General features: G+C 40.1%; 1 protein-coding gene across 4 annotated transcripts in view; it reads left to right on the forward strand.

Annotated features, from left to right (window-relative positions):
* PLXNB2 (plexin B2) overlaps positions 1-26264 on the forward strand; it is a 254236-nt gene that overhangs the window by 59288 nt on the left and 168684 nt on the right. For all 4 annotated transcript variants that reach the window (XM_065665050.1, XM_065665052.1, XM_065665057.1 and 1 more), the window contains one exon: positions 19908-20089. The gene's annotated coding sequence lies outside the window, so the exon portion shown is untranslated. The remainder of the gene's footprint in view (positions 1-19907; positions 20090-26264) is intronic.

Below are 26264 nucleotides of genomic sequence, written 5' to 3' on the forward strand. Positions count from 1 at the left end.
AAAATGTCAATATAGCTACTATATCATTTTCTGAATAACCTGGGTCAAATACAGCAGTCATGCACTGCTACAGATCAGTCCTGCCTTCGTCGTAGCTCTCTGTCAGGGTGCATGGCCTTCACCCTCAGAAAATGCTGGGCAATTGAAAATTACTTCATTTTCATGCAATTTGCATCTCTGAAATGGTTCTTGCTTTCTGCACCATCGCCCATTGCATACAACTAAATAGACAGACATGAAACTATTGTGCGTATCAGTACGATGCACTTGCCAGAATGTGTCATGTATAATATGGAATTGCCAGCAGACATTTATCTGCCCTTTTTCTGTTTGTTTGTTGATGGGATTTCTATTTGTATGTGTGTTTGGGCTACCAGTCTTATGTATGTTAATTGTTTTTTCTAAACAGATCTAATGCAACGTATTCATTCTGGTTTGAGTGGCTTCTCCTCCACTATATATGCATGAAATAAGAAAATAATAGATTTTATAACAAGTAAACAAGTGCTGCTTAAAATCCCCATATGAGAAAGTGGTCTCTGCAGGTGCTGTAGTTTTCTTTAAAACTGTCAGTTGGCAGCATGAAGTAAAAATAAAAAAGTGAAAGCATGCGCTTTTGAACGAGACGGAGCTGCAGAAAATAATACTCCGGAAATAATTCTTGTTTTAATAAATTCTTCACTCTTAGAAGAATTGCATTCCAGGCTTCTTTGCCATCGCTGTGTGATTGTGGTTTTCTAGGAGGCAAACATGGAGGCCTGACCTGTTCATCTCTGGAGAGGGATGAATGTTTCTGCATATTTTTTCTTCAGCTCTTGGCAGAAAACATGACAGTGGCTTATATACATTTTTTCCCCCCATTTCTCTTGCTGATGGCGATTAACACTGTTACTTCCATTAACATGTTTGAATTAGTGTGCCTTCCTGTGAGACATCTGTTCTTCAAGGCAGGACCGTATTTTTTCTATTGAGTTTCTGGCTACCCTACAGCATTTGGGTTTATACTAAACATTGAGTTTGCTGGAGGCTGCTGGAATCTAGGAAATAACCTGGTTATCTGAGCTGCCGCCTAAAAGCAAACCCCTGCAAGAAGAGCTATTTTTGACCACGTTGCTCTCAAATAGCAGAAGTCACTTTGAAACCATTTCTCCCTCTGAGGTGGTTTTAACAAGTTATTCTGAGAGGCCAAATGTATGGATTCCCTGACATCACTCTTCACTGAAGTGAACTACAAGTCTGACCACTGCTTTTAAGAGGAACATTTCACTCTTTGAACATCGGACTTCAGAGTCCCATAAGCAAGCGTTTTGAGCATGTAACACAGTAACACACATCATGATTCTCTGACCACCTTTGCATTTTGTGTATAGTCTCTCTGCAGTACTAACCACAAATACATAAGGTCAGATAGTTAATCCTTGTTCTTATTAGGGATGATTCTTGTGTTTGCTTTCCAAGAAACTATGTAGCTGTACGTGGTATTTAAGAATTGTTTGTAAGCATGTGAAAAGCTATTACTATGCACATTTGGTATCCATGGCCTACTATTTTTCTTGATTTCTTGGGCTCTCTGAGGACTATAGCTTTAGGTAAAGTGCTGACAAAACATGGTAGAAAGCTAAAGGTTAATTTGAACCCAATGCTTAGCTGAGTTCTTCACAGCTGTGCAAAGGCAGCCAAATCATGTAATACTGTTGTCTCATTAGGTAATCGGTTGACCAGATACATTGTTACTTACAAATTCATTGTAGAGAAAAACATCTTCTGATTCTGATCTGTGGTTCAGCTGTGATACTAAACTTAAAATCAAGCAAGTGTGTATATATATTTTTAGATGACTGACTTCTGAATACAGGCCAGACAGAAGCAATTTGCACATTGAAATGTGACAAGCTCACAGTGTAGAATTTTAATCAATGAGACATTTTAGCTCATCTCCATATATTATTTATGCTTGAAGACTAATATCAGATTAAAATACAGCAAACTTTCTTTTTCCAGATGAGAATTTGGACAGAGTATTTAAAGATTCAGGGTGATGAGGTTAGACATAGTGAAGAGCATACTGGCCCATTGCACTGTTAATTGAACTGGTTGTTTTATGGCAAAAGGTTATCTCTGTTACCACCCTTGGTGTAGTACAAACTTTCTAAAATACTGTCAGTCTTTCAATTTCTCATGCTAGAATTGAATTCCAGAGACAAAACTGTTGGTGGGCCTGCAGTGCTTTGCTTTATGGGAATTAAGTACTTTGCTGCTCTAATTTGTAAGGTTAAATGACTGTTATGTGAAATAGTTGCACTGTTCTTCTCCGTGTTACTGGTGTCAGACAACTTTCCCTTGCAGCTATCACCTTTCACAGGACTCCAATGAAAATGTCACACATCATCTCACAGTGTACATTACCCAAGTGCCCAAAGCAATGGGTATTTTGCAACTGCAGAACATGGTTGTCTTCTTGAATGTACCAGGACAACACCCTTTGAGCATCATTTGTGCATAGGTATCATCAATTATTCCCAGTACTTTTAGCATGCATCATATGAAACTTACAGTTCAAGTTTTCTAAATTTAATCAACAAATTAAAATGTCACATAATAAAAAAGAATTCTTATGCACTAAAAAGAAATCTGTGTTCATAAAAAGAGCATTGAGATCACTGGAAGCTTCAAAGATGAATTTCAGGCAGAGAATGATTGACTTGTATTAATAGGGGGGAAAACTTTATTCCCAGCTGGAGAGGAAACAGCACTGGCAGAAAATCTTTGAAGCATTTGTTCATAACAGAACAATCTAGTATTTGGGGTTCTGTTAAATGAATTAAAATCAGCTTCCTTTCTCTTAACGTGCTGAATTAACAATGAGAGATTAACATTATTGAGAGAGAATTCTAAGAGTTCGGACTTGATTAGCTCTTTGTAAGTGGATAAACTTTATTTTGGCCCGTGTTGAACAAGTAACTCATTACAAATAAGTAATTCAAGATGAAGAAGGGGATTTTGCTCATAAAATTTCAACTGCATTATTTAAATACGTTCCATAAATTTTTCTCTCCAGCGAGTGGGGAAGGAAGAAGAGGTGCCATAGCTGTTCTGAGAGTGGTTAGAAACCTCACTAACTATCACTATGAATACAGAAAATGGGCAGAAGGATGGGGAGGTTCTCAAATGTCCAAATATTTTACCTGAGAACTTGAGCTATTTTGGATGGCCTTCAAAGGAAAAATAGAGTATAGATATTGAAACCACAGAAGCCATGTTTGTGGTTTGGCATTACCAAGTAGAAGAACTTGCTGGTGGTGTTTGTATTTATCATGGTGAATAATTGATAATCATCAATAAATCACTTAGGCTGATTGTAAGCTTGAACCATCTTCAGGGCTGCAGCTTCAAAGGTGCCTTATACAACACCTGAAACTCACAGGGTATGTGTGTGGAATTGCAGATGAATGTTGATGCATCAGTGGATCAGCTGATGTTGTTTCTTATTCAGATCGTAGCCTGCACAAATGGTAACATGATCCATGAAAAAGATTATTATAATTGTCATAATAAAAATAGTTTAACAGATCACTTTTTTTTTTTTATAGTCAGCAGTCTGTAATGATTTGCTGTACTGTGTTATAAGCTGGTTAGCTCAGATACACATATTTGAAATGTAAGTAGGAATTTTTAGGGTCTCATAACTCGGTATGCATTCAGATTGCTCCTTTGGGATTTAGAAAGACAGTAATTACATAGTAAACATACACTTATTATTGGAATCACTTGTTGCAGCTTACCAGTGTCCATGCAGAGTTATCACTTCTTTCTGAGGGATTATGTGAATGCAATTTTTGGGTTCTCAGCCTGCCGCCCATCAGAATTGCTAAGCCCCACTGTAGAAACAGAAGGTACTTAGAGTAATCCACACTGGGTAAACTGTCTCTGTTAAATAGGTGGCTGGTGTTAGGGAGATGTTGGCAGTGGTGCTTTCCAAGGACTTTGTGGAGGGGTTTTCATAGATTATTTAAGATTCAAGCACACACATACCCTTCCCTGTGTAGTCTTAAAGAAATTGCATCTTAGCAGTTTCCTTCTATGAATATTATCTCTGGGTCAGGATGGTGGAAATGCTGAGGCTAAGAGCAAGTGCTTATCTCCATATGTTATTTCTGGCCAAACATCTAAAAATAGGTGGCAAAGAGAAACACATCTCCCTCAATCATGTCAAGTTTGAGTTAAATTATATATTATCCTCTTATGTCACAAGGGAAATACAAAATATTTAAGTGACATTGGGGACACTGTAGATATGTAGATATATGTAGTTACATGCGGGAATACTGTAGTTGTGAAGAATATACTCAATGATTATTTTTGACATTTAAATAGATCAATTAAAAAAATTCCCCCAAACCAAACATGTGCTTGTTCTGTATTGAAGCATCCATTTTCCTTTCAAAAACTCAATCTGTGATTTGAACACAAATCGGAACAAATAGTGAAGCTATTTTGGAATGGTGCTGGAAATTGTCATGCAAGAGTATATTAAATGGTGCTTTAAATAAATTACATTGTTTAGGGAAATTATGAGAGATATTAGAATGAAAACCAAAGATGAGAACTGTTGTATCAAAGATCTACATAGTGACATATCTACATAGGTCAACTATGAGGACAAGCATGGGAACCCGGAGTTGCGTGAATGATCCCTCTACACACCACTTGCCATATGACCCCCAGCCCCTGAGAAGTGAAGATTTAGGGAATTAAGGGATCAGAGGTTGCTTTGGGACTGTTTTGTTTGATGGGTCTTGGTGGACCTAGTTGTATGGGGTTGTGGTTTTTTTTGCTTGTTTGTTCTTGGTCACATCCTTTTGCATCTGTTTTGCAGGTCAACTGCTAGGCACTTTAGTCTCATGTCTAAAGGGTTGTTAATAGGAATCTTGCTGGATTTTGTTGCCTATGTAAAATTTTTAATTCTGTGGCCTTTTTCAGGACATGTGGGAATATAGCTTTATATTTTGAGGAGGAGCAAGGTAATTATGTTAGTATCTGTCTTGTCAGTAGATCCTGAGGCACCCCTTAAACGCTGTCTCCTGCAAAGCCTTCTGGCCTAGTTGTTCTGGGGTAAATGTGTGTGAGGAAGTACTTTTATTGTACCCTAAGCCTGTTTCTATCTGATTTCTAAGCCAGAAGGTAGGAAATGCTCTTCCGAAGGCTTTTGAAGGGATGACTCTAAAGGTGATGCCTGTTTATGTCCCCATCCAGTTACCAAGGGATAACAGCCAGATTTTTTCCTTCCTCCTCTCCCTTTGGCTTAGGGAGATTGGGAACAATTACCACAGCTTGAAAGAAGTTTCAAGCGGTTGTACAAGTAAGTAAGAGAACCCACTCGCTTAGAGTATGGTCCTGATCTTGTCTATCAGTAGGAAGGCACGTCTATACCCCTGTCTGTATGTACAAAGGCAAACACTCTGTGCTCTTTTCTCCAAAACCTAATGTGGGGTCTCTGCTGTTTATGGAAATATATAGAGTGCTGCAGAATAAAATAGACTGCATTTTAAAGTTTTGAGAAAATAGCTATGTCCTTTAACTGAACACTGCACAGGGGCTGCTGTTGAGGTGCTGTCACAGTGGAGGCAGGCACAAACTTTGCTAGTTTGTATGCTATGTTTCAGATCTTGGACATAGGTTTGTCCCACATCTGAAAAGGCCTTGTGGTATTGGCTCATTTGGGGAGTCTGTAACTTTTTGTGAATTCAAGATGCTTCTTAGTACATTGTGAAACAGTAGGAATAATTTCAAATAATACTTGGGATAAAGGCAGCATAATTCTTTTATTTGGTTAATGAGTTTTCCAAATTAGGAAATTATCTACAGATATTCTTATGGTAATTTTGATATATTTCTGACCTGGAAAAAAAAGACACTTGAATTTATAACTCTGGTTCAGATCTGCCTGTGCATTTATCTTGGCTGTCATAAAAACAAAGGCAGAATGCTCTCCTTTTGTTTTAGCATTGCCATTGCCAGCAAGCTGATGAAAATCTGGATACACTTTTGGACCTTGTGTTAGGAATACTTAATTATTATTGCCATTACAGCTACTGGTAGTTGAACCTATCTTGTTGATTTCTAGTTCTTGTGGAATTATCAGTGGTAGCTCTCTTGAAATTTCACATTTGTTGGGGAGCGAACTGGACTGAGGAAAAAAAATCCTATTGTCAGGAACTCAGGACAATGAAAATATCAGTTTCAGAAGTGGTATTTAATTACTTACTGCCTAGACAAGCTTGTAAAACAAATTTAATTACATGCAGCAGACAAGCTGCTGACCTGCTCTTAAAAGTCCTGTGTACACAGGGTGACCTGTGGGTCTGACCTGAGATTGAAAGTAGGGAGAAAAGAAAAAGGCCCAAGTTTCCTCTTGCATGTCACCAAAGAGCAGCTGTGCTCTGTGCCCTCCTTGGGGAAGCAAATGCATTTGCTGCCTGGTCCACAGTCATGACAGAGAAGCCAAAAGAGAAATATAACCAAGGTAGAGGTTGAGATGAGTCAAAGTGCTTCTGACTACAGGCATACTTAGTTCAGTGCACTGGTTGAATAGATATGCTGTGCTCTGCCAGTTCCTATGTTCAAACGCACCCCCAAAATGTTGTTTCCTAGTGCCTTAATTTTCATCCTGTTGTATAAAAAGAAGGCTGCTGTTGAATTATGGTGATGGAGATGGATAGCTTAACTTCTGATGGGCTTGCATGACAAGAAACTAAATCTAGGTCTTCAGTTGTCTTTGCAGGAGGGAGAGGGTTGTTCATTTGTTTACCTCTGTGCAACAGGACCGCACTGCAATCCATAAATAAACATGCTTGTCCAGGCAAGGCATCTCTAAGGCACAAGCACAGTTTGCTTGCCCAGAGCTTGCTGTAGAATTGGGCTTTAAATGAGGGCAAGGTGTTTTGAAAAGTGCGAAGTAGACATGCATTATCTTTTTAGGGAGTTAAGAGAGCAAATAAATCCTGGGAAGGTCTTTGTGTACAGAAGTGGAGTGAAAACCTTGCAGTGAATGCCAAGGAACAGAAAAGTCCTCCAGATAGTGGCCCGGGAATGGGGAGAAGGGATTATGTTGCTGTAGATGCAGGCTAGCAGTCGAGGTTGCAAACACGCTTCAGTGCTTTTTGCCTTTGCATTTTGCTGAAGTTCTGATTCCAGTCTCCTATGTAAGGCTCCAATTCCCAGATTCCAGAGGATGCAGCTGGGTAAGCTGCAGCATTTCCTCCTTCCTGGCAGCATCTGTGCCCCTGTATTGGACATGGCAGCCCATAGCCAGGGCTGCTGAGAGGACATCTCTGCTCCAGAGCTGCTTTGCTTTGCAGCCCGGTGTGGAAACATAAACAGCACCTATTGTGTTTTATGTTCTAGTGTGGCACTCATGATAAAGTGCTTGCCAGCCTCAGTTTATACTGAATTAATGTATGGACCTTATGATTATATTTTGGCATGAAGTTAGCCAGCAATATTTGCCTTGCCTCTAAGATGAGCAACTGCCAGCCAGTGTCTTAAGTGTTTGCCTGTTCCTGTAACTGATTGAATTCCAGGAATTCTCACTGTATATGATACAGTGAGAGAGATCCAATCCTGTAGAGTTACTGTTGCTGCTCCCAGTGTACCTATAATGCAAATGTATGCACACAGCAAAAATACATGAAAATGCATAGAAAGATAACAAAAATACATAGAAAGATACACATGAATATAAGAAACTACAGCTTTTTTCTTACAATCCTATATTGTATGTTTGTGTCCTTATATGTACGTTTTCCCCGGTAAAATACAAGCTTGTTTTCCCTAATATTAAACTGCTTGATCACAACTCTTTATACATCACTACTGAAGACTGAGATAGGTATTATGGAGAAATCAAATTGAACAATAAAATACTATTCCTCCCAGGAGAGTTGGGAACCTTTATAGATCATCTGCTGCAGAGATTGCTCATTTTCACAAGCAAACGAGTAACTGTGGTGTTACTGAGGGGAAATAACAAGTTTTTCTTTCAGTGAAATGAGCTTAGATGAATTTCCAGGGGGAAACAGTGCAGCAGGAACATAGTGCTACCATTTTTGAGAGCTATATATGGCAGTCCAATGTTATATCTGAAAGTTGTTCTCCCTATGTCCTATCCTCTGTATAGTTTTGGCATACCCCTTGTTCCCTCCTCTTTATAGTGGTTCTACTTTAAATGAGCTCTGCAGAAAAAAATTGCTGTTAAGCCTGGGAAAGATAATGCGAACACCTTAATTTTCCACATTGCAAAATGTTCTGGAATGCTTGCAGAGGGATCCCAGTTTGTGCATTGCATCACATGGAATAATTAGGGCATGATGCAATTGTTTCTTTATGGGCCTGAAGCCATCCCAAGAACCACGAAGACTCATTCCTTGTTAAAGGTTGCTTTAACCCTTGGCCAGGTGGGTGTCAGGGTTTGTTCAAGTGTTCTGAGCTCTGTGACAGTGTGAATCACAAGGCCTAAGTCACTGCTCACAGGGCTGCAGCTCAGCACGTTCCTCTCTGAGTCTTCAGGAAGACAGATCACTCTTCAAGGACTGTGACTTTTGGGTTGGTTTTTTTTTTTTTTTTGCTACAGAAATACCATTCACAGTGTTCTACTTGATGAACAAGAATCTGAAACTATTTATTTTGGCCAGCCTAATATGCTGCCATCCTCCTTCTTCCTTCTGGAAAATTTTGGCCTTTCCATAAGCTCAGTTCCATGAGGAGCTTTGTTTCTGACTGCTGAGAAGAGCAGTGAAATTCTGCCATGCTATTTTCACTCAGATTTTAGGCAGAAGTCAGTTATAAAGTTGGTGATTCGTGCTTCTTGTTGTTAGGGTGACAGGTTTGCATTCTTAAAGAATCTGGTAAACTCGCTGTTCGCAGGCACTCTTTAAATTTGGGTGTTATGTTCCTAAGCACTTGCCTGCCTTTGCTCAGGTTGCATGAACTGTTGCTGGTCTTTGACTATTATGGAAGGATATTTTTGGAAATTGAAAGGTACTTCCAGTTGGTTTTCTGTTTTAGTTTTGGAAAAGCTCAGGCAGGTTAATGGGGAAGTTTTTGCAGGTTGTCCATGTTGAAAATGTCTATGTTAATTTAATATCTTCTCTCAGAAGCCTGCAATGATTATTTTAGGCTTTGATTTCTTTACTGAATACATTTGTCAGCTGAAGATCGCATGTTTACTCTCTTTGTGGCTCTTTCCATATCTTTGACTATTGAGGCATAGAAAGGATGTGTTATAGCAATCCAAATTCAGGTTCAGTGTTAACCTATTTTGTCAACATCTTCTGTGTAGGTATTTATGCTAAATCGTCCATGTATGGAGTGGGAATGTATTATCTGTCCTACCTTGCAAACGTAAATTGCATACTTTTGATTTTTCCTTAAAAAGGCAGGGAGAACTTGTTGAACATGTTTTCCCAAAGGTGTGGATGGCCAGTTCTTTAAAAATCATTTTGTGACAGCAAGATGCAGGCATTTTTGTGCTCCCTCTGCACCCATCACCAGCTCAGATAAAAACCTGACCTGAATAGGGATGTGCCGGAACTGTGCCACCAAAGCTTGGAGCCTAAATAGTGGGAACAGATTGAGGGCTTTCACTGTGTGTTTTCTTTCTTTGTTCTTCTAATAAATATCAATTTACTGTGATGTTCTTTGTTACCTCTAGATTAGCCAAAAGCTTCTTTAACTACCGCATTATTAGCAAACAATGGGCATTGTATAGGTTTATACATGAATAAACATATGGAAATTAAGACAACTGAACAGGTCTACACCAGCTTCAAGTATAGGATAGGCTGGTATGAAATACCTTTGTAGTAGCATTTCATCTTTTTTATATCATGCTCAAGGCAGATTCTCCAGCAGCAAGCCTCTATTTGTTATTGATTTTGTTTAGTTTTCAACTTTGGACCCAAGCTGTTTAAACAGATTACTCCCTGCTTTTATCAGAATAAACTTCCTCATGCTTTCATCAAAGCAAAAGAGATTATTTGGCTTTCTGTCTCCTAACACAGCATTACAAGAGAGTCACATGTTAAGTGGCAGTGATGGATTCTGTATCAGAGAATGGCCAGTCTGCATGTAAGTCCCCTGGCAAAGACAAAAACATCTCAGTCCTATTTATTTGGAGGCTGCTATTTATTAGTATTCATTACAATAGTATTTACTCTCTAACTGAAGCTAATGCATTTCAGAACTAGCTCAGGTGAGAGAACGTTTGAATTGGGGTAATTACGTGCTTTTGTATCCTGGCACTAATCCTGTGTCTTAAGCAACAGTTTTTTTTCTTAGGCACACAATATTTGTGAAGTGATTAATGCCTGGATATAGGAAGACACCTTCTCTTCAGGCTGGCTTGCAGTATAGTTTTGGGAATTTAATAGTAACTAGCACTGATCCAAGCTCTGGGCACACACAAGGTTTTCCAGTGGGAGCAAAATCTCCTTTTATCCTTGGTGTGTTATTTATAAGAAAGTTAAGATGGAGATAGTCAGTCAACTAATTCCTCACTCATCTAAATCTATGGAAAATACTTGGAAGATGCTGGAAACACACAGAAATCAATCTACATTTATATTTCAGTTCTTTCTGCAGGAATGGTTGGGTTATGCTTATAGAATGTGGGTTCCCTCAGTCAAGGTAGCAGATAAAATCAATACAGACAACATCAGATGCTTTGGAGATATACAGCATCATCAATGACTGTAGGGTTGGCAGATTGTATGTGCATCTCCCTCTCTGAGCTCTCTTGGGCTTTGTGTTCCAGGCTGAGTAGGTGAAGTGATAAAATACCTTCTGTAGTTTCTGAAGATAGTTTTTCCTAGAAAGGAAACAGGGATATTTTCTACCCTTATTTAAATTGTGGAAAGAGGACTTCGAACTGCAGCAAATGACAACTCCCAGACACGATCTCAATTCACAGCTGAGCAGGCAGGGAAAACCCAGGATTTTCATGCAGGAGGCACATGACTCCTTGTGAGCAGTGCAGATGTATTAACTCCTTGTTAGGGCCAGGCTTTTCTTCACATTGTTGTCCTTCTGAACAAACAGTGCATAAAACAGGGACCTAGGTGTCGTTAGCCTGAAGAGAGTGGCACGCTGCATGTCATCTTGGGCTGGCTGCACTAAACCCCAGAAGCCCATCACAAAGCTATGCTCTGAATGTGGGTCAGCGGTTCCTCCCAGAGAGTGGCCTGGACAGGGTCCAAATGGAGAAGTGCGCAGAAACAGGAGCTGCAGTAAACTCAGGAATGGCACAAGAGTAAAGCGTTCTCATCTGTTTAATTTTTTCATGTTAGCTGCTTAAAAGGAGCTGCTGTAAATGATCAAGGCACTCACAAATGTTGAAGGAGTATTTCTGGTAGGGCTCAAAATTGACTACTAATTGGTTGTATTTCTGTAGGAGATTCGATACAAGGCTGAAATTGCTATACTACTAGAATATAATGTGGCTCAGCATTTCCTTAGCCATGTATAGTCTAACATCTGGATACATTGCAGTCTATCTGCAAACTGCAGTAGCTCTACATATACTTCTTTACTATGGAAAATCTGCTGCTTCATTTGTGTAGTAATCGGACCTATCCGTGTGCAACCCCATTTTTCATTGTTATATATTCCTACAGGCAGGATATGGATTAAAAAAATATTAATCCTAAAACTAGGATATCAGCCTGATGCAGATGCCAAATTACTGTTTCTCTGTTAGCGGTCAAGTAACAAATTAGGAAGTAGCTAAGCTTTTTGCTGACCCAATTATATCTGATGAAGTTAATCACAAGTTACTTGTGTTTATACTCCGTAACACATCTGTTTACTGAGAGATTTATGTATATGCTGAGAATAGGTTAAAAATGGACCTGCAGGCTGTTCATATTAGTATTGAGGACTGATAGGTAATTATGACTTTTTTTGGTCTTATACCGTGCGATGGTATATAGAACAGGATCACCAGTGTTGATTATAATGATCCAAACAGGCTCACTCTGTGATATACAGCAACCTAACTTCCCTTTTTTTTTTTTTTCTTTGTAAAAGTATACCCCTAAGTCAAAGCCTTTCTCTAGCATAAATGCCTACAATCTTATTAAAATCTGATCTCATTAACTATGCTATCGGTATTAAAATAGTGTATCCTGAATCCCAGTCATTTAGAAATGATCTGTGCTTGAAAAGATGAAATGAGAAACTCCCCAATTAGTATAAATGTCTTAGTGGAGCATAAAGTGACTTCAAAGAACTTGATTATATATTGGGGTTTTTTGATATATATCTTTTTTTCTGAAGTACTTCCAATTTGGAGACAACTTATAAGACTTTTTAGCATAATACTGGAACATTTGAAGCACCTTTATCACACGTGTGCAAACCAAATGAAAGGTCTGAAGTATTTGAAAGTATTTTAAAACAATCTGTTTAGTTTTTAAAGATGAAAGGATTGAAAATTAAATGCAAAGTTTTAGTCTGCATGTGCTCTTCTGCTGCACCACTTTTTCTTTATGATAGGTTGGTGTTTGATGCAGCATTTCATCATGTTACCCAGCCCTTTTGTATGTCAAGCTTTACTATGAAAACGTGTTTTGCATCTGCATCTGATCATCTCTGCTCACCTTTGCAAGACGTTTGGGCCCATCTTGCGATCAGATGGTATCAAACAGAGCTATGGAGTCCAGTAAACCTTGAATTCCCAAACTGCATCACACTGGCAGGAAACTGAAGCCTCAGTTCCTGCGCAGAAGGCTCCCTCCATCATGTGAGGAGCCCCCCAGTCTCAGGCTGCTTTAGTCCCGTGGCAGACCATACCTAGGAGCAGCTGGCATTTCCAGCTGCAAGACCTCCTTAGTTGCGTTGTGCAACATCTGGCAACCAAAAAGGTTTTAGAATAGAGAGTTAGAATAGAGAGTCACATGGTGAATAAGAGATAGCTTGGAAAGAAAGCAAGTACTGTATCCTCTTGTGCACAACACCCCCATGCTGCAGCCTGGTTTTCCTAGTAACAGATGCAGCCTGTTTTTAAATTTAGGCTATTTTGATGATTTTTTTTTTCTTTTTTTAAGCAACATTTCCTAGTTTCCACAGAAACTTAAGCAACACTGAGGCTTGTTTTGGCCATTCTGCAAAGGACGCTGAGTAATTCAGACTTCAGCCTTTTGACTATGCCACTGCATACTGATGATGTCAGTAGGATTCCTTATCGTTGCTAAATGTCCTTTGTGTTTTCTGCTGGAGTGAGGAGCAAGGAAAGAGCGGTACATCAAAGCAAATGGTGTATTTTTGTAACACCATGTGTATAAATATCAGTGCAGTGGTGGTAGTTTCCATAGTAAATGCCAGCAAAAGTTTTATAAATCCAGCTCAGAGCTGTAGGTCCAGAAATTCATAGTAAGGCAAAAAGATAAATAAACCATTTAAATGGTGAGGGTTTAAGTTTGAAATGGGGTGGTGGTGGTGGGAGGGGGCATAACTGCAGGCTCATGCTCTGCTGTGGGAGCAGAAAGGAGCCCAGCTATATTTGAAAAAAGGAGAAGGAGACTCTTTTCCATCCCATCCTTTATCAAATTCCTCCCTCCTTGGCTTTTTTTAATCCTCAGCATTTTTAGAAATCATTGTTTTATGAAAAGTGTAAATGTAATTATATATAATGGGTATTTACATACAACTTTACACATAATTATGTAGTTTTCAAAGATAGGATAAAAGCCATTACTGAAATAAGAAAACACTTTTCTATTACCTGTAGCAATGTTTTCCACATCCCTCCATTTCAAAATACAAGTGAATTGGCTCAGCACGAGGAATCTTTTCATACTGGTTCCCAGCTGTGGATGTGTCAGTGGAGATAAATTTCATGTCCTCGAACATTACCCTTTCCGGAGTACCAATTTGCACGCACCTTAGATTGCAGTTTGCTAAAACCAAAGCTTTCCAAGGTGTTCGTCTGCTCCCTCAGCAAAGATTCGAGGTTTCACAAAGTGTTTGTAGAAGGAGGTTCAAGGCCTGTGTGCTGTTGTAAATAGCAACTTTTCTTTGCCTTCCTTTTGGAGGAGCAGAGGTCAGGGGTATGCATTTATTTTTGTTGTCAGTGCAGGTTTTCAGTGCCCTTCCAATCCGGTTGCTGTCCACTGGCCAGCTGGGCTGTTAGTGGCTGATGGCCAAGGAACAGAACTTGTCTTTCTGATCCCACTGGCCAGTGCAGCTTGTGGGAACCTCTTGGAACTGGAAAGGGGCAGCTGGAAGCCCAGCTGCTGTCCTTGGGTCACGTTTTTGTATAATATGTGCCAAATCTGAGCAGATTTTCATTCAGTTTGTAGTCTTGGGGCATATTAGGTGTTGTTTGCATCAGATTTATTTATTCCTCATCCCAGAAAATTGGGAAGAGTATCCTGCTTCTTTCCTCAAACCATCATGTTCGATGCTTTGCATGGAGTTTTAATGAAGTGGTTTTGTGTAGTTGTATTTTCTAGAAAAGAAGAAAAAACCTAAGTTTCTGTTTATTCTTTCCTTACTTACTCTTGCCATCCTAAAAGCTGGTTTTGCGACAAACTGCCTTTGCTTGTGGGTTTTTTTGTGTAAGGTATGTTTGCAGAGTGCTGCATAGACCTTCTTGGTGGTTTCTACAGAGTAGGACCTTCTGTGCTTTTGCATTACGTGCTGTACCTTGCAGAAGATACCTCTGGGTTATTGTAATGAGAGCTTTCTGTTAAGTAACAAACTGTGAAAAAGTTTAAATAAAACACCTTTGGGAATAGTAAATAGCAAACTTCTTTGAATGTGGTTTGCAAGAACCTTGCAGCCCAGTCTCCTGAAAGAAGCACCTGCAGTCTGGCTTTATAGCTGATACACAACTAACTGGCAGACAAAAACCTTGCTAGGATTTCAGTTTGCTGCCTATGATACATAGGGTTCTTTTTTCCTTGTAATGCTTTAAACTGAAGTTGAATTTTAAATTAACTTGGCACTGTGCTGTTTTCAAGTCAGATAAATTACCATGTTCCTTTTCCCTCCCATCATAATATGTTTGATATCTTCCTATGAAAGTATTTTCTGAATTTGTATTAATACTATACATTTGCCTGCCCTTACTTACCTTAGGGGGAAAAAAAGAAAGTGAAACATAACTGTGTAGCTGTAAGAAGTGTTGTTTGCAATTTGACAGTGCTATGGTTTTGTAGTTTAGGAATTTTCCAGTTTTATTACAGTTGCTCACTGTAGAAACTTGTAGTTTATTTCTGTGCTTTTTTACATAACTTCGATTAAACAGTGCCCTTCAAAGCTATGTTTTTTGAGTTACCGTGCATGTAGGTAACTTTTATTTGCTTTAATTCATCAGAGGCCCACATTCTTCATTTCAGTATCCCATTTACACCTTCATGGTGTTAATCAATGGCTCAAGTCTCCAGAGTATTATAGTTTGGGGCTTTGGGTTGCTTTTTTTTAAAACGCTTTTGAGCATTTGTGTCTTTTTAAGCTGCTAGACCCACAGTGTACGGGTGTAAGTGCTTGTCTAACACACCAGGTAATTATGAATCTGGTCAGTAGTGTCTTAATGTAACACCCGATAGCATCAATCTCTTTTACATTTGATTGTTTACACCATGGAGAAGAATATTACAGAAAAGCTGGCAAAAAAATAAATTCCGGGTGTTTTTTTTTCTAATTCTTACACTCATAAGTGAACAAAACTTTCTCATAAAACTGCATCTGGAAGAGTTTACACTGAAGGACATACAGTGGCATAATTTACAATGTTGGCATGCTGGGCGAAATGCATTTCTTCTGTTCCTGGTAAAAAACTGTGGTTAATACCATGGGTCTTTATATGCAACTTGAAAAAAGGTATGGGAGCACATCCTTTCTTCCCTTCTCCGTTTTGTGCCATCCAGCCTCCTGCAGCTCGTTAGCCACTCCTGAAAGTTTCACCAGCCCTGAGGCTTTAATAGTGGTCAGGACAGGAAGAAGTAAACATTATCACATACTTGCACTCATAGGCTTAGGACTGGAACTGTAGCCTAGGGCTTTGGAAGAGCGTATCAAAGACCACTGCTTTGCTTGCCCACTCTTTCCCTGTTTTTCAATGCCGGTATGAACAGAGAGCTGGATGCTGTTTTTATTACCAAGAACAATGAAGAAATATTTGGAATATTTAATTGCTATGAGTGTATTAGCGAAGAAGAAATAAACTTCCCTACCTTAAACAAGACAAGAAGTTGTGCAGACCTGACCAACTTGGCCAGAAATTCTCTTAGGAAAAGGAATGCCACATGAAATTGGAAAGTTCTCCTTCAGTCAAGTCAGAGCGAAATACTGTAGCCTTAATTTTTTTGCTTTTCGCTGTCTTGCAGTCGCACCATCTCTTCTCTCCCCTTCCTCCTCCAATCCCCTGAGTTATTCAAATGGAAAAGCTTTCTTTTGACAGTATTTACACAAAGAACACATTCGGTAGCAGATGAGATTTCTTCTGATCAAAAGCATCTTAGTGTGCTCTGATCTTTCCCCAGAACTTAGCTAAACGTGCAGAAAAAGGACTCTTGCTCCATACTGTTGCATTTATGGATCCTTTTGGTGGACATTGTCATTGCACATTCTAGGGGTGTGCATCTGTGTGTATCAAGGCATATTTGTTTGGGTCTCGACCAGGATATATGCCAAAGAGATTAGACTTCATCTTTCATCCTGGGGAGAAAAGAGCCTAAATGGGTTTATCATGGGGTTTTCATTCAGTCTGTCATTTCTCCCTTCTTTATAGTTCATTGCTAGACTTCTAATTTTTCCCGACAGCAGTGCACACCCCTGCAGCTGGCCCTGCGTGATTCCCTCCTCCTAGACTGACATAAGAATGGACGCATAAATCTCCTGCCGTCAGGGTGCCTCCTTTAGCAGACACTGCTCCCTCTCCCCCCTGGAAAAAGATCTGTCCCCTCTGCAGCACTCTCATTTGCCACCTACTAGTTTTGCCTGCTGAGCCAAGATGCTGCCCATGACCATTATCCTGCCTATGCTAAACATCAGGAAATGGTTTTCTGACAAAAATACAGTCTTTTTTTCCTTTTTTCTTCTCCTAATGACAATTATTAGTGGAAATTGGAGTGCCTTTGGCGATTGTATTTGATGCAAACATTACACCGTACAGCAACCAGCTCCTGTGAAAGGCAAGAGCTGACTGATGGTTTGAAGTAGGAGCTGGAGGATGAGAAGGACTTTCAGGAGCAAGAGCTTTGGCCGAAATACAGATATTTAGGAGGTCTTAAGTTAGAGTTGGAGATCCCTGTGTTCTCGAAGGCCCTGTATTAATTGAGAATGATTGCTTTGAACCACTGGGCGAGGGCATTGCTATCAAATCCAGGGCTTCCAGCTGCTGAACTCATCCAGTGCATTGGCAGTTTATAAATCAAATGGGACTTGTGGACTGTTTGCAAAGTATTGTTTGAAAATCTCTTCCTTAGCCCTCTGTCCTCACTATAGCAATGGAATATAACAGCTGGCTAAAAATCAACGGAATAGTAGTTTAAAAGGCAGCAGTTTCTGTTCCCATCCCAAAGATGAAAGCAGGCACAGGATGAATATGTGATGTACGGGAAAAGCTTCGTCATCCTTTACCAGCAGCAAAGGGATAGGTAAAGGTCAGTTTCTATTCCAAGAGCCTTTTCCACAAATACTAGATTTCTCAAATAGGTATTTGGTGTTAGCAGTGTGTGTCTGATAGTCATAGCTGCTTTGAGAATTGAATGGTATTTCACTTCAGCTACAAGTATTTGGCTGTTTTCTCTGCTGCTGTCCTTATGATGATTCATATTGCAGTTATTTTAAAGAGGCGGATAAACTACAATTGTTTATATACAAACAGAATATGGCATTGGCTGCCAGAAACCAATCTCACTAATATTTGGCTCACTAGGTTGCCTCGTGTTTCATGTTTTGGCTATCAGAACAAGCTTAAATATAATTGAAAAGGGTTTCTTTCTTTCTGAGTGTGCTCAAAGCTAGTGGTATTTTCTGCTTTATAAATGCTAGCAATTGATTATAGAACATCAGAGGTGTTAGCAGTGTTGGTGACCTTCATCTAGCCAGCTGGAATAATAGGCAAGACTTGCTTTAGGACACGCTGCTGTTGCTGACAGGTTTTGTTGCATCTGCAGCCAACTCTGTATCATTAGCAAGGAAAAAAGGGTGGATTGAGAAGAGTGGATTGTAAATGTAACGGTACTCATTCCACTTGAAAAATGATCATTTTTTGTGTCCAGTGCCATTTTGTACTCTTCATGATCTTCTAATTAAGCCAGGACAATTGTGGATCCAGGCTTTGATTTAAGCAGTATCAGCTGTCCTCCCTCCAGAGAAGCAAACAAAACTTCTCCCTGCTGCTGGGGGCTAAGTTGTGAACTGATTTCTCTTCTATGCTTTGGTTCCTACACACTATTAGGAATCCCACATTAATGACTTCAGTGCAGAGCCTCATCCCTACATCAGACCTGCTTGACAGCTGCACATTAGGTACAACTATTCTCAGGATGTTTAAATTTGACTTTGCATCTTGACTATTCCCACTTAATACAGTGAGCTTGGAAGCAAAATATGGGGGTGTTGAAGAAAACACCTTCCATGTCTAAAAACGGCCTCTTCAGTCTCTGAGGCTAAGGCTCAGCTTTAAAACTGGTGATGGTGTTTATTTGAATTTGTTTGATTAGAATTAAGCAGCACCTGTGATTCTTGAAAAATTAAAGAAGAAAAAGTTTGTATCCGCTTGCTTGGTAGACCTCTGTGAATAGTTTTCTAAGGGGATTACCCCTTTCTCGCCTTGGTGTTCCCTTGCCACAGTAGCAGTGGTAGAGTCCAATAGCCAATGTGCTGGTTAGGATTAGGAGAGAAGGTATCCATGGTTCTTGGAGAGGGGAGAGGAGGGCAGAGATGGTAGGAGTGTTAGACTTTGAAGAGCAACAGAAATAAGGCTCTGTTGGACTTGCGAACTTTCCAATCCTACCTGGCATTTCTTCTTAATGGTGGAAAAAGTCTGTTTATTTTTTACTTACGTATCATGTCTTTATAATGTTTTAGGACTGGAATTCTTGCACATTATTCCCTGTATCTTTTAAATAGTGTCTCTATTACTCTCTAATGAGAGCGGGTATATGGAGAAACTGAAGAAGTTCTTTACTATGCATTTCCTTTTATTTTTAGATGGAAATAAAAATTTCATCAGGCTAAACCTTACTTTCCATACTCAATTATCCCCCAGAAAGTTGAAATAAGTATAGATGTAGGCTTTTTGAGAATATGCCCCTAGAATTTAATTTCTGAAGCGAAGGGAAACTGCAAGGTGACATTGCTTTTGAAAACTGAGCCTTAATAAAGGGCTTCATTTAGGCATCCATCTTTGAAAATGGATGATGAACTATGTGAGGGTTGGGAGGGAAAGGGGGGGGGGGGAAGAACATGCAAGAGAATGACAGTAGAAGAAAGTGAAAGGTAATCTAAGTCCTTGATTAATGCCCCTAATTGAAATTAGCACTGTTTGATTTGGCTACCCAATTACTGGCAACTCAAAGTCAAATTCTTACACAAAGTGTTCTCGCAAAGACTGGGCTTGAGTGAGTTTGGCCCTTCCAAGGCAAAGTTAGGATGCTTTGTAAATAGCTTTCTAGTGCTTTGCGTGTTCCCAGGACATCTTAAGTTGAGAGGGTACCACAGCAGAGAAAAGCAGAGAACCACCCTTATTGATAATGGCAGCTGTACTGAGTTTCCCCTTTTATAACGCTGTTTTGAGTCTCCAGCAATCAGATGGTGTGAACATCCATCACTGGGTCTTGAATGTGAAATGTTGCATCACTCCTGTCTGAGGGAGCTGAGAGTCTGTTCTCTTGTTGCAGGTGAGAAAAGCGAGGGGGGCAGCCCAGGACTCAGTTCTGGGGCTCGCCTGGTACCCGCTGGAGCACAGCTGAACAACACTAAACACTGACACCACATCGTCTCCTCCTGAAGTCCCAGCAGAAGTGGGTTCCTTTCTCCCAAGCTGTGGTGTGCGTGCAGACTTCTGGAGACTTTTTTTCTGGTAAGCTCCCTTTTTCCCTTTTTAAATGCTGTAGAGTTTTCTAAATGGGAAATTATATTCCATTTTTCTAGAGAAATTTGTTGCTATTCATCAAGACTTTCAGACATTGCTGGAGCATATAATAAATGTTTATTACAGCTAATGGAGATAAAACTTCTAGGAGCCAATCTTGCAAGAGGCATTAAAAATTAGCAAACTGAAAAAAAAAAAAAAAAAGAAAGAATGAACAGCTTGGCAGAGGTTCTCTATTCATAAACCTATTTATAGATGGTGTGCTGGGTAGAAGAGCAGGTTTGTGCCTCTGCCAGCAAGATGCTCCAGCCTACTGCTGTGCTGGTGCTTGCCCTAATTTTACACTTAGATTCTGAGTCTCCCAGGCGTATGCAGAGCAGATGTGTGATTGACCTGAATCTCGAAGGTGCGCAGGTTTGACTGCATCTCAGGATGGTCAGAAAGATTCTATCAGCTTCTTTTCCAGGACCTGTTCACATTGATTAGCATGTGTTGACTTGACAGGTTTCTCAGAAACCAGCTTGTGAAACCTTTCTCCAACTAAGAATTTTCTTTAGCCTCAATGGCCAAAGAGACCTGAAGTGAAGATTGACAGAGGGGTCAAGCATGACAAGAGCACAGACATGGCTCTTGGTCTGTTTTTTAGCTGCAAAGTGGTTTAAAGCTGTTTTGGCTGCTTATTTGGTGCTGGTGATGCTCCTGGAAGCACTGCTGTTGGGAACGCTGGTTCCAGCCAAGTGTGAGCCTGGAGAGGAAGGCAAAGCATTTTGCTGGGGTTGCCTGTGCCACCTTGATCTCTATTATGGTAATAATTGACTACAGACTGGACTTTTCATAAGATAGCAACTTAGCCTTTCCAGCAAGAGAAGCACATGTGTCCAGTCCGACACCAAAGAGAAGTGAAACAATGAGAGAGGAAAAGAAAATTTACAAAAAGCCAAGATAAAAAAAACAAGTGTATTCTAGTGTTTAGCTCGTATGTGGCTGCATGCCAGTTTGGGAGGAGTTTTGTTGAGGTTTGGGTTCATTCTTCTTTCTGGATAGTTCTGTGCATTAAGCCTTACTTCCCCTTAAAACCTAATGTGAAAGCGAAGGATCAAAATACATTTTTATGTGCATGTGAGCTGCAGAATGAATGAAAGTAAAGACAGCTGTTCTAAAAACCCAAACAGTACATTCCACAGTCACACATTGATTTATATACCTAAAATAATGATTTTTCTCAAAATGTAGGAAAAAGCTTGGAAATAGCCACTATTTAAGCTTATTTAGAAATACACATCAGGGAAGATGAGTATCACTATGGAACAAAGGTGGGTTCTGTGGGAGATGTGAACCTAAGGGTGAAAGCAAGTAATAGCAGAGTAATTTTGCTGTGGAATTTTAAACCAATTATGTGAATAACAGAGGATATATTCTGAAAGTAGCCAGAAGTACTTTACTGTGGGTATGGCTAACGTGGTTTTGGAAATCTTCTGTCTGGCCAGGGTTAGCAGCTGAGATGGCAGGGGAGTGCATGTGCGCTTGGCTGTACATCGGCGCCTTGCTGAAAGTCAGCCTTTCCCAACCTGCCTCTCCCATGGTAAATCTTAAACACACAAAAGTGTCTGATAATAGCAAGAGCCTCAGCCTGTTTCTGTGTCTGACTGGAAAGTCATAGAAATCATAGACATCTGATGTTTAGAAGGTGCTTGGTCTTAGGTTTTGCAATGATTAAATCTTTGTTAAGTTGCATCAAACTACTACAAACTTTTGTTGAAATTACTTCAAGTTTCATAGAGCTGGACTGATTAAAGGTAATATTTCAAGCAGCCTTCACTGATCCAGTTGTTTGTCGAGCTTTGTTTCTTTGAAAGGAAGATTAGCATCTTTGTGCTTCTTAATAAAACGGGTACTAAAAGTCCAGTGTCAGCAGTTTGGCTTGAACACCAGAGTATGCGGCTCATTGCTGTACAGAACATGGAGGATATTAATGTGGATATTAATTTTGTTCATTCCTCCACAAAGAAAGTAGAAGTGCTCATACAAGAGAGTAAGATAGTTCATGGGATTCTTCAGCATTGCCTTTGGTAGTATGCAATTATGGACTGAGTAGTGGATATAAAGTGTTTCCTGGTGTTGGAGGTCTGTAAATAAGTATAAATTGGGGGGGGGGGGGGTGTTTGCTATGTTTTTTTCTTACAACCGTTAAAGTACCTACATGGTAGCACTTAAAAAGATAAACAAAGCCTACCAGATCTTTACTAAACTTCCTTTTCTGTCTAGGAGCTTTTTTCAGACTTCATTAATCTTCAAAGTCTTCCCTTGAAATGGGTGGCCAGTGTAAGCAGTTCTGCAAATTCATTTCATGTGAAGATTTTTGTCTCTAAAGTTGTTCAAGTAAGCATAGCTGCAAATCTGATTCACTTGTGTGGCAATGAACTTTACATGTAAATCATGCTTCTAATAAGTCCGTATTGTGCTAGAAGGTGCTAATGGCTGCCATCAATCAGAGGGCTGGTAAAAGTTGTTCTCCCCTTCTCCCCCAGACTAAATGAGGCAGCAATTAAATGCCCTTTTGTTGAGTGATAGCTGAGACAATGGAAATCAATGTCCAAAGCACAAACCAGAATGGCAAGTCTTAAGTATAAGCTAAGCCATGTGTCCCAAGGGATTGGCACGTTGATTTGCTTACAGCTGAGAGGGTATATGAAAGAAATAACTGGGAGTGTAGACGGCAGGAGAAGCAGTAATGCTCCTTGGAGCAAAGCCAGAAGGGAATATTTGCTGGGAAGACTTCTCAATGAGGCCGAGCTGCCATGGTCTTGCCTCCGTGCAACCCAGGTTCAGCGGGTGATACAGATTTGATCTGGAACAGGCCCTGATGTTTGACCATATTCATGAAATATGATACCAAGTTTGTCTGTGGTATTTTATGTTGGGTGCTCAAGAACAGGCAGTATCTGGTCTGGTGTGAAGCCTAATGATACAAACTTAGCCTTTCAGCTTTTCTAAAAAGTCCTTCAGCTGGCAAGGTGATTTTGTACTCAACCAAGTGCTGTTATTGACATGGTTTAGACCCCACGAACAGGATTTGCTGCACTGTCAAGCTGCATCCTGAGAACAGCATCTCTTGCCTTCCTCCCCTCGAATGCTATTACTTTGTTTCTGAGTGCTTTACAGTGCAAGACTTACTGTTGTGTTTCTCCCTAATAAAATTGCACTGGAAAAAACAGTTTGCTCATCCGTTTCTTGTAGCTGGAAACAATCCCTTGATATCCTTAGTGCTGGTTAACAATTTTGTCCAGAGGACGTCTGGTCACTAAGGTGGCTGAACGTGTTTTTCCTGTCTTCTTCACTACAGGCCTGCTACAAAGCTTATTATGTCAATAGGACACTTCCTTTTGACTCCAACTCACAACTCTGACTTAGCTTTACTGCCTTGCTGAAAGGGCCTTAAGTTACTCCTGTGCACAGGGCTGCATTGTCTCTAATATGTGTGGGGTTTTTGTTTTGGTTGGGGGTGCTTTTCCTGCTGTTGTACAAAACTGTAAATGCATTGAGAACAACAAGCTATTACATTTACTAACAGCAAGGCACACTGCTGTCATGCAGCTCATGCTGTTGGCAGAGACTGTGGCTATATGACTCTTTCCAGCAGCTAGGCTGAACTGAGAGGAAGTCTTCTGCAAATTTAAGGCTCCAAAGAAATGTTACAGTAAGAAATGTTCTATTTTTGTGCCTGAAAAGTGTTACATGCAGATGACCAGATTAATCTGAAGTAATACTAGAATTTGAGGAAAAGAAAATACATCTGTTTAGAGAGTTCAGTATTGAATTTGTTCCGTGAAGTGCTGTATCTGTCACAGCTCTTTTGAGTGTTTGAACAAAGGAAAACACAGCTATGTGTATTAAGAAGCCCACAGAAATGTGCAGGTGTAAAGAATGAACTTGTACAAAGCCTGCTAGTTGGTGTTTCTTGTCCTTATTGCTAAATGATAAGACAGTGTCTTTTTCTTGTGTTTGAAAAGAGTCGAGGAGCCTCTTTTCAAACTTGCTTTCTATTGCATTCTTGTTTAGTCTTTGGTTTTATAGTATTGACAATTACAGGGAATGACACTTCACATTCCCATTGTCCTCATACAAGTTCAGTGATGCTAACTCTGCTTCTAGCCTTGCCTTGCACCTCACCTATGCATCAGGTTCTCTATTAAAGCAGAGACCCAAGGAACCAGGAGAGACTCTGTATGAGTACAGCAATATACTGCCATGTTACCAGTATCAGTGTAATACTTTGAACTTTTTAGTGAAGACCTTAGATCATTAATGTAATCTTTACTATTACCAACACTGATACCTTTTCCTAAATATTAAAACATTCTTATCAATATATACATAATAATAAATTGTACAATGTGGCCAAAATGATCATAGGCATAGAGAGTGCAAAAGCAATTTGTACTGTTTTATATTTTATTATTCTGTATGCAATTTTGCATAATCACAGGTTAGGTTTTTTTAAGCATCTACTTGTATATTGCAAGCCTTCAGCAGTCCAATAAAGCAGAACCATTTGATGTGTCCATTACCTCCTGCAAATGCCTGGGAATACAATGGAGTAGCATGAAGACTTCAGAGCTGTCATGACAGGTATTAAGAATGTGTCAAATCCCAGTGATGACTGATAACATATCTGTCATTTCTGATGGGATTATTAGGAAGAGGAAAACCACTAGGAGAAAGATACTCTAAGAAAAAAAAAGAAACGGGGAGGGGAAGACGGGGGGAGAGAGGATTTACTGTTCTTCGGAGCTGCCTGGTTTAATTAAGCCTTGTCTACTCCATAAACAGATCTATTAACTTTCTGAATGCTTTCACAACTTACACACTTCAGTGGTGCAGCAGTAACTCCATGGAATTTAGGTTTCTCTTTGGATAGTTGTAACGTAGGTATCGTGGCTGTGATGAAGGTTCTTGACCCGTTCATGGAAACAGCTAGTGCTATACCTTTTAAATGTTGTTTTCTAATTGCGAGTTGAACACAATACTGTAGAAGAAAGAATTCGGTAGGCGCATAAGATGCTTTCTGATTGAAACACTTCATAGAACTGAAGAAGGAAAACAGTCTGCTAGTGCCACTGATTTGCATCTTTAGTTAGCAAAACGACATGAAGGATTGCTCTTTCTTAGTCAGGATGTGTGTATCTTGGAAGAAGACTGAGCTCCCAGTACACAGACTGATGTTTCAGGTGTTTCAGGTTGAGCCATAAAAGCATCAAAGGTCTGAAATCGGTTAACTATTAAGACAAATGAAGCATCTTATTCTGTTGCCTCCTGGTACTTGGCAATGCCAGGACAGAGGAAGTGACCTGTGTGCTTCTTGCTGTCAGTGCCTTTTTGGCGCAGGAGTATCCCCAGGAGTGGTTAACCAGAAAAGTTATCTCATATGCCCCCTCTCCGTCCCCCCAACTCAATTTGAGGCATGTTAGATGTCAGGAGAGGGGGAGACTTGAAGTTCAGTGGGCTGAGACAACTATTTCTAGCTGTCATATGCTCCCTTAAATCCCCTTTCAGCAGGAGTCAGCAGCCTTTGAACAGAGACCTATAACCAGATTGTTCCTCTGCCATTGCTGCCAATTTATCTGTTGGCTTTCTGTGAAAAAGGACCTGGTCTTTATCTCTGCCCCTTCCACAGGCACAGACAAGATGCTTATCAGCTCTCTTGGGACCCCAGTCCATTGGGGAAGCAAAGGTAGCAGAGGGCAGCCCAGTGACCAAGTGGACACTTGGGTGCCACTGGTCTCTTGCTGGAGAGCAGCTGCTGTGTGGGATGTATTCAACCAGAACGGCTGATGGCTTGGATAATGCATCTGGTGGCCATCCACACGGCTTAATAGCTCAGAGAGGAGCAGCTGCTCTGAAGGTAAGCAGGAGGCCAGCACATGGTCTTGGGTTTGTGAAGCAGAGATGAAGAGCAGAGAGAGAACACCCATGTGAAGTCTAAGCTGTAGCTGCTGCTGTGCAGAGTGAGCAATGTTTGTTTGATGTTTAAACAATCACTGGTATGTAAGGAGCACACAGTGGCCTAGCCAAAAGCAAACACTGTTGGGTGGCTTTGGACCCTGTTCCTCACAGTCACCAGTGGCAGATTAGCTGCCCTAAACTGTCCATGTGTACCTTCTGT

The sequence above is a fragment of the Lathamus discolor genome, chromosome 1, assembly GCF_037157495.1.
Source record: "Lathamus discolor isolate bLatDis1 chromosome 1, bLatDis1.hap1, whole genome shotgun sequence".
Taxonomy (NCBI): Eukaryota; Metazoa; Chordata; class Aves; order Psittaciformes; family Psittacidae; genus Lathamus; species Lathamus discolor.